This window comes from Pinus tabuliformis, chromosome 9 (genome assembly GCF_031772625.1).
Source record: "Pinus tabuliformis cultivar Carrire ecotype Pingquan chromosome 9, CPIR1, whole genome shotgun sequence".
NCBI lineage: Eukaryota > Viridiplantae > Streptophyta > Pinopsida > Pinales > Pinaceae > Pinus > Pinus tabuliformis.
The window spans coordinates 1,765,450,366-1,765,460,567 of NC_142307.1; positions in this window are offsets into that span (position 1 = coordinate 1,765,450,366).

Here is a 10,202-nt window from a genome sequence, read left to right on the forward strand (position 1 = left end):
ATTCTTCCTCCTTTAGCTCAAATTCTATCTTCTCAGGTTCCTTTGATGGAACTTTATGTTTAATAACATCTTTCACCTCTCTGAACACCACATCTCGGCTGTACACAACCTTCCTTATTACTAGGTTCCAAAGCTTATAACTTTTTAAACCATCCTTATACCTAATAAAGATGCACTTTCCAGATTTACTATCCAACTTGGTTCTTTTCTCCTTTGGAACATGTACATATGCATCACATCTAAATACCCTCATATGTGAAAAAGAGGGTTTCTTACCAGTCCATACCTCTTTTGGAGTCTTATCCTCCAACGTTGATGAAGGTGATCTGTTGACCAGGTAACATGCTCTCTCCACCGCCTCTACTCATAATTCTTGTCCTAACCTGACAACGCTGAGCATGCTTCTTGCCCTTTCCATCAACGTCTTGTTCATTCTGTTGAGATTGCAACAAGATGATGGAGCTTAGTGAAAAGAGTCGCCTTCACTAAGTGGGCCCGCAGGCTATTTTTGGCGCAAGTCTATTTTTAGACTATGTCTATTTTTAGACATATGGATCATGTCTATGGATTGCAGGTTGTTGTTTATGGATGATTGATCAAGTTGGGAAAAAATAGATGGACTTCTATTTTTGATGAAAGTGTGAGTGATCACAGTGTGAGTGATCAAAGTCTATTTTTAGACTAGCTGTCAAAAATAGAAAAGTCATATATTATTATCTCACAATAATATTTGGACTATAAACTTAATCTTATTCTCTTGGAGCACTTCAATTTGAGCTACAGAGGTGGCACATGCAGCTGTCAGAAGGAAATGCGCTTTTCTTATGAGTCAGTTGAGTTGTTGCATGCATGACTTCAGTTAGAACTCAATCAGTTGAGTTTGGTGGAGTTGATTGTGGAGTTGATGGAGTTGTGTTCAGTTTAGCTTTGTTAAACTGGTTGTATTTAGTCTAACTGGCAAATAGACTAGAGATGAGTTGGGTGAATTAGTTATTAATTAATTCACAAGTTATTAACTCATAATACAACTAATGAATACATCAGTTAACTCAGTTGCATGTCAGTGCATGTTCAGTTCAACATGGACAGGTGGTAGAGAATCAGATTGCTATCAGTTGTGACTATAGTTGTGCACCAGATCTTGCACAATCAAGGGATTGAGTATGCCAATGAGTTTGCTCACGTATTTGCCCACATTATAGCTTTTGCTCACGTCCAACAAAGTGTGAGTGACTATTTTGCAGGTGAAAAACGAGTTTGGTGAGCCATTCTCATCAGTTCTTGAGCAGGTATTGAGCAGTGGAGGCACGCAAGCAGTGGAAGAGATTTGGAGATCAGATCTGAGCTGTATTGTGTGTAACAGAGGTGGAGATACTTGTGAGAAGTATTATGCTGTGTAATGTTACATGACTAATCATTAATATACAGATAGTGTGGGGTTTTTAGCGAGATGCTTTCCCCGGGTTACATACTGTGTTAATGTGTGAATGCTCTTGATGCTTTATTGTTATTGATGCTGCTATATTGATGATCAATGTAGAGGAGCTTATGTATTGTGTATGTTTTCCGCAATAGTACATGATCAGGATAATCTCCATTGAATATGTGTTAAATTATTCAAAATTTCTACATGGTATCAGAGCTGCTTGATTTGTAGAAGAGATTTTTATAGGATATCAAGCGAGGATTGATCATCAGATCTACTATTCAGGAAGTGTTTACATTCTATATCTTCAGGCAGAGTCTGTAATCGGGCCAGGTAGCCTCTGGATTCATCCTTCCTTTGGAAGGTGAGATATCTGGTGAATGCCCATATAGTCAATCTCTGTACGAGAAATATTGTGTTCTCACGAATCTTAGATCGGAAGCGGTTGAGTTGGTAGCTGGTGGAATTCGAATTTGCAGCAGTGTTGTTGAAATGTCTTTCAACGGATTGCGAATGTTATTCCAAAGCAAGAGTGACCTGGCGCTCAAGGATAAAATCAGTAACAATAAAGGTGAGAATGGATCTTCATCAAAGGTATCTGATGAAGAGAATTGCGCTTTGGCTGCCAAAGCAAAGAAGGGGAAGAACAAGAAAGCTTCTCATTCCGGTGCGAAAGGCAAGAAGCAGGATATGTCCAAGGTGAAGTGTTTTCACTGTCACCAGCACGGACACTATGCCACAAATTTTCCGCAGAAGAAGAAGAACAAGCAAGCAGCTGGATCTGCAGGGGGAGAGGCCTTAGCTTCTCAGTTTGAGCTTGATTTTTCATTGATCGCATGCTTGGTTTCAAGTGTGATGGGATCAGTGTGGTTCTTGGACAGTGGTGCGTCTTTTCACATGACGGGAGATAGAGATTTGTTCTCTGATCTGGAGGACAAAGATCTTGGAGTGCACATCGAGATGGGCAATGATGGTAGATACAGTGCGACCGGTATCGGTACCATTTCCTTTGAGAGGGAGTCTGGTAAACCCTTTGTACTGAAGGAAGTCATGCATGTTCCAGGATTGAAGAAGAATCTCACCTCAGTGGCGATGTTAGAAGACAAGGGGTATGATGTTGTTTTCAGCGAGGGAAAGGCCTTCCTGCGCAGCAAGACAACTGGTGAGACCCGGAAGATAGGGGTTCGAGTGAGGAACCTTTATCAGTTGCATGTAGATGGATGCGCAACAATGGCAGGCAAGGCAGAAGGATTGGTGAGCCGGGATGATGGCGAGTTGTGGCACAGGAGATTGGGTCACCTTCACCATGGAGCCTTGAAGATACTGCAAAATATCACTACAGGGCTTCCTAAAGGCACACTTGCGCAGTCAGATCAATGCAAGGGGTGTACTTTGGGGAAGTTTGTGAAAGCCACCTTTCACGAGAAGGATAGTCGCGCCACGACGATCCTTGAGAGAATTCACACAGACGTGTGTGGACCTTTCTCAGTTGCTTCGACAGCAAAACACAGGTATTATGTGATTTTTGTTGATGATTTCTCTCGTAAGTGCTGGATCTTCTTCATGCAGAAGAAGAGTGAGACATATTCAAAGTTCTGTGAATTCAAAGCACTGGTCGAGAAGAAGTCGGGGAAGAAGGTGAAGGCTCTTAGGAGCGATAATGGTGGTGAATACATCTCGGACGAGTTCAAGGATTTCTGCAAGACAGAAGGGATTCGTAGAGAGCTCATAGCTCCCCATAACCCACAGCAGAACGGGGTAGCTGAGCGGAAGAACAGAACGATTGTGGGTGCTGCACGGGCAATGTTGCATGATCAGGGCCTACCCCTTCACTTGTGGGCGGAAGCATGCAATACAACAGTTTATGTGCAGAACCGTTGTCCTCATAGGATACTTGGCATGAGTGCACCTGAGGAGACTTATTCTGGTAAGAAGCCTGATCTTTCTCATTTGAGGATTTTTGGTGCTAACGTTTACATGCATGTGACGAAGGATGCCAGGAAGAAGTTGGAGCCGACTGCAGAGGTTGGGATATTTGTGGGGTACACTGATACGCCCCACAACTATCGTGTGTATTTGCCAGACAGTGGTAAAACTGTTGTGCGACGGGATATAAAATTTCAGGAGGAGAAAGCCATGAAGTGTTCGCTTGAGAGGGAGCTACACTTTCATGCAGATGAGGAGCTATTAGTTCCTAAGGATGAGCTTCAGGACGAGGTTCATGGAGTGGAAGAGACCACTCATGCAGCGCCAACCATCAGAGGGTGAAAGCGCTTGACAGAAGCTGAGCGACTGGCTCAAGATGCAGAGAAAGTTGTCGGACCACCTACAGCCCAACGCAGGCAGAGACAGTCACCTGATTGGTACACTGGATACATGGCTCTTATGAGAAAGTGTGTTGTGACTGAGCCATCCTCTTTCGAGGAAGCTGTGGAGGATCCCGCATGGGTAGACGCCATGGTGGAAGAGTATGATTCTATTGTCAGAAACAGTGCATGGGAGATTGTTCCTAGACCGGAAGGGAAATCAGTGGTGGGTTCGAGATGGATCTACAAAGTTAAGCAGGCAGCTGACGGGAGTGTGGAGAAGTACAAGGCAAGATTTGTTGTCCGAGGCTTTTCACAGATTGAGGGGATCGATTATGAGGAGACCTTTGCACCTGTTGCAAGGTATTCTTCCATACGGACGATTCTTGCTCTCTTAGCGCAGATGGGATGGCACATTCATCAGATGGATGTGAAGACTGCGTTGCTCAACGGAGTCATTGAGGAGGAGGTGTACATTGAGCAACCCGAAGGCTTTGAAGTCTTCAGCAGCAAGTCGCATGTGTGCAGGCTCAAGAGAGAGATGTATGGGTTGAAGCAAGCACCACGTGCTTGGTACACACGGATAGACAACTATTTCACAGGACTTGGATTCTCCAAGAGCGAGGCGGATCCGAACCTATACCAGATTGTGGTGGAGGGTAGGTTGCTTATCATTGTACTGTATGTTGATGGTTTGATTCTAACGGGTGATGAGCTGTTGATACTGTCATGCAAGAAGGATCTTGCTACAGAGTTTGAGATGAAGGATTTGGGCCTCCTTCACTATTATATGGCAGCGCAGTGGTGGACTGTTTGTTTCTCAAGGCAAGTATGCTCGGGAGATACTGGAGAAGTTCAACATGCATGGCTGCAAGCCTGTTGATACTCCTCTTCCTGGAGGTTGGAGGAAGGAGGATGCCACTTCCGGAGAAGAAGTGGATGCCATTGTTTATCGACAGTTGGTGGGGTCGCTGATGTATTTGGTCAATACACGACCTGATATATGCTATGCAGTTAACCAGATTTCACAATCTATGGTTAAGCCTACCAAGCTCTTTTGGAAGGCGGGCAAGCATGTATTGCGCTACTTGAGAGGCACATCGGGATATGGTTTGTGGTACAGACAGGAGGATGAGGTGAAGCTATGTGGCTTCACGGATGCAAATTGGGCAGGGAGCCCAACAGACAAAAAGAGCACATCAGGAGGGGTCTTCAGTGTTGGATCGACAGCAGTTTCTTGGTACAGCAGGAAACAGAGATCCGTGGCACTCAGTTCAGCGGAGGCCGAGTATATGGCAGCAAGTTTGGCTGCATGCGAGGCTATATGGATGAGGAAGATCCTAGTTGGTTTGTTCGGTTCTCATTTGGATCTTACTGTGATTTACTGTGATAACCAGAGTTGCATTAAACTCTCGGCTAATCTTGTATTTCATGATAGATCTAAACATATTGACATCAGGTACCATCATATCAGAGATTGTGTGCAGCGGAGGATCATGTTACTTTCGTACATTCCAACGGAGGATCAGGATGCTGATATTCTGACGAAGGCTCTCACCAGGAGCAAATTCGAGTACCACCGAGGCAGGATAGGGGTTGCTGATAATCCATATCTTGTCGAGAGGGAGTGTTGAGATTGCAACAAGATGATGGAGCTTAGTGAAAAGAGTCGCCTTCACTAAGTGGGCCCGCAGGCTATTTTTGGCGCAAGTCTATTTTTAGACTGTCTATTTTTAGACATATGGATCATGTCTATGGATTGCAGGTTGTTGTTTATGGATGATTGATCAAGTTGGGAAAAAATAGATGGACTTCTATTTTTTATGAAAGTATGAGTGATCACAGTGTGAGTGATCAAAGTCTATTTTTAGACTGGCTGTCAAAAATAGAAAAGTCATATATTATTATCTCACAATAATATTTGGACTATAAACTTAATCTTATTCTCTTGGAGCACTTCAGTTTGAGCTACATAGGTGGCACATGCAGTTGTCAGAAGGAAATACGCTTTTCTTATGAGTCAGTTGAGTTGTTGCATGCATGACTTCAGTTAGAACTCAATCAGTTGAGTTTGGTGGAGTTGATTGTGGAGTTGATGGAGTTGTGTTCAGTTTAGCTTTGTTAAACTGGTTGTATTTAGTCTAACTGGCAAATAGACTAGAGATGAGTTGGGTGAATTAGTTATTAATTAATTCACAAGTTATTAACTCATAATACAACTAATGAATACATCAGTTAACTCAGTTGCATGTCAGTGCATGTTCAGTTCAACAGGGACAGGTGGTAGAGAATCAGATTGTTATCAGTTGTGACTATAGTTGTGCACCAGATCTTGCACAATCAAGGGATTGAGTATGCCAATGAGTTTGCTCACGTATTTGCCCACATTATAGCTTGTGCTCACGTCCAACAAAGTGTGAGTGACTATTTTGCAGGTGAAAAACGAGTTTGGTGAGCCATTCTCATCAGTTCTTGAGCAGGTATTGAGCAGTGGAGGCAGGCAAGCAGTGGAAGAGATTTGGAGATCAGATCTGAGCTGTATTGTGTGTAACAGAGGTGGAGATACTTGTGAGAAGTATTATGTTGTGTAATGTTACATGACTCAATCATTAATATACAGATAGTGTGGGGTTTTTAGCGAGATGCTTTCCCCGGGTTACATACTGTGTTAATGTGTGAATGCTCTTGATGTTTTATTGTTATTGATGCTGCGATATTGATGATCAACGTATAGGAGCTTATGTATTGTGTATGTTTTTCGCAATAGTACATGATCAGGATAACCTCCATTGAATATGTGTTAAATTATTCAAAATTTCTACACATTCTTTCTGCAACTCCATTTTTCTCAGGTGTATATGGATTAGTCTTCTGTCGTGCTATACCACACTTCTTATAGAATTCTTTAAATTCCTTACTACAAAACTCTTCACCGTTATCTGTCCTCAGCACCTTTATCTTATTCTTTGTTTGGTTTTCCACCAAAGCCTTAAATTCTTTAAACCTGTCAAAGACTTCAGATTTCTTCTTAAGGAAATATATCCATGTATTCCTTGAGAAGTCATTTATAAATGATACATAGTACATAGACTTACCCAATGATGGAACCTTCACAGGTCCAAACACATCATTGTGTACAAGCTCTAATATTTGTTTTGCCCTCTTACCACCAAAGGGGAAACTTACCCGATTCTGCTTCTCATTTACACAATTTTCACAGAGATTTTAAATTTAGAGAATTGTTACTCATACCTTCTACCATACCTTTACCATGAAGTATTCGAAGGTTCTTCTCTCCAATATGTCCAAGCCTTTGACGCCACAACATGGTCTTCTCTCCAAAGACCACTAGATTTTCTACTCCACTTTCAGGAACCATAGAATTGTTGCACCAATCAACAACAGTGCTACCTTGCAGCGTGTACAGAGTTCCAATTTGAACTCCCCGCATCAATACCAGTGCTCCTCGAACCATCTTGCAGGTTTCCTTCTCGAACATTGTTTTTACACCTGCATCATCAAGCTTGCTTACAAAAATCAGATTTCTGGCTAATACAGGAATATGCAAAACACCCGGAAGTGTTCTAACCCTTCCACCTTGCAACTTCAACTTTACTTTTCCGCGACCAACGATTCTAGCCTTCCTATCATCCCCTAAGAAGGCATCACCACCATCGTATTTCTCATACTCGCAGAACCACTCTCTATGGGGAATGAAGTGAAATGATGCACCTGAGTCAATCAACCATGCCTCATGATCTACATGTGTACTTGAAGAATCCAAGTACACATCCCCACCTTCATCTGAGGTGGTTTTCGCCTCTGCAGAAGGAGCATCATGAGATCTCTTTCCTTTGTTAGGAACTTTAGATTTATAGTCCCTTTTGTAGTGCCCTTCCTTTCTGCATTTCCAGCGAACCACCTTTATAGGTTTTCCTAGAGATTTAGATCTCCCTCTAGATTTATATCTGCCACTCGATGACTTTCTTTTGTTTCTGTTCTGGGATCGTCCTCGTACAGACAAGGCATCACCATTCTGGCTCTCCATATTTTTCTGTCTCATCTGCTCTGTCAACAAGGATGAGACTATTTCATCAAACTGCAAGGCAGTTGCATTGCTACCTATTGCAATAACCAGACTATCCCATGAATCTGGTAGAGAACACAACAAGCTGATGCACTTATATTCATTTAAAATTTTAATATAAACAAATAATAACTGACTTGCCATAGTATTAAATGCGTTCATATGATCTATCACTGAGACTCCATCTTTCATCCTCAGGTTATACAACTTTTTCCGTAGGAACAGTTTATTCACCAGAGACTTAGATTGGTATAAAGTCCCTAACTTGTCCCACAAAGCCTTAGCCGTAGCTTCCCCTGATACATTCAACAATACTGAATCTGAGACACACAATCGTATTGTGCTATTTGCCTTTCGATCCAACTTCTTCCATTCTTCATCGGAAACTCCTGTTGGTTTAGTACTCCGATCCACTGCGATCCACTGATCTTTGTCCACCAACAGATCCTCCATATTGAGTTTCCACAACTCAAAACTTTGACCATTAAATTTCTCGATCTCTATCTTTCCACACTCACCATCTTCTTTCACCACCAGAATCTATCTCGCAGATCTCCCACTGAACAAGGTCTACCACAGGCCCAAGCGAAACCCCTCAGCAACAAAGGCATCCCCTTGAAGAGAAAACAGCTCTGATACCAAATGTAGGTTTTAACCCCATACAGAAATTACTTGCATACGAATTTTAAAACACAGAAAATAAACAATGCAAGAGCATAACACATAAAACACATATACACAGAGATTTTCCCCTGGATCCAAAAACCGGGACTACTAGCTTGATTTTCATTATGTTGCTTTCAATGTTATAATACATATTTATACATGTTGAAATGTCCAATACCATGGACCGAAAACCATCGCGTCCAAAACCATGTGTGAAAACCATGCACAAAACCATAGGTAGGTCTGCCCAACTTAATATAGGGTCCAAAAAAAATTTGCCCGGGGCACTGCCTCAGACCCATAGAGCGGGGCTACCCACCCCCCGCTACGCAATCAGCGCAACAAAGGTGGGGCACCCCCCAGTTAACTACGTGGGCTAGTCGTGGAAAGAATATAACACAACCCAACACCGTTCTGGTTCCAACGAGCTATTACACTAAGGTTTTTTGTCAAGTATTCCTCTCATAATTCCATTTAAGTGTAAGTAATTGAAGTAGGCCCAATAATAACCCTGTTTTTTGAAAGTTGTCAGAATGCGATGGAACGAAATATAAGTTATGCAGATGATGGAATACACCAAGCGAATGTCTATGGATTCCATAGAAACTCCCCAAAACCCTATGAAACATCTCCAAAAGCCCCTGGGCCCATTGATGAAGTAAACTTGCATTTGTGACATGTCTGCCTCCAACCCTGAAAGTCCATCCTAACCATGCCATGAGGAACACCAGAAAAAGGAACATGACAAATCCTCTCACCCCAAGATTTCTTGTCCTCAAGCAATCCAAAATTGTGGACCAATATGGTGGCCCAATGCAACTGAGACCCAATGCTCGGATCCCATACAAACCACTGGGTGATGTTATGGCTCTGTGCCAATCCACTAGGAAAGAACCCCTCAATTCCTAGATCCTAGACCATCCTCTAACTGTCATCAGAAAATCCTCCCGTGTCCCAATGCCACCAAGAACATGCATCAATACTCCTTGGCTCCTGTTGCCCTAAGCCCCAAATTGAAAATATCATGCCACCAACATGATACCAACTCATGGTCTCCCGGTAATCCATCCCGTGGGAAGGATCAGATGCATGTGTACCTATACAAGGTAAGAGTCCACTGAGTTGCACCATGCTCAACTCATGTAGTTCTACCCAACCAATCCCCCAAATATGTCTAAGAATGCCTACCTCTCTCCCTATAAGTGGGCAACCTTTGTTTCACGCCCTATCTATGTACTCCTAGAGAGGGATGCGACTTGGAAATACCACAACTTCGTTAGCTTCCACTGCATCTATCTGCACCTTGTCACTCGGTATACCTAATGATGGATGCACCATTATCTCCCAAAGAGTTTCCCTCGTCTAAACGGAAAGTCCATGCTTCATCGGTCCACTCATTACTTGCAAAATTGTCTTGTCAGGTCCCAACACCTCCTGATGACCAATATCTGCAAATACTACCTCCCTAGTAGTTGTTTGCACATCTTCCTCCTCCTCACCAATGGTCGGCCCCAAGGGTGTCTGCTCATACCCCATCATGGGCTCAACATGAGCCACTAGTTGACCCTCCAAAAATGTCCCATCCAACACACTGTGTGTATCATATAACTCATGCTCCTCTATGTTCTCTTTATGTTGAAACATCAGTCACTCATATTCTCCTTGGTCTCCTTCCCTCATGGGAACAATCGGTTTCTCATAATACTCCTCTCCCACA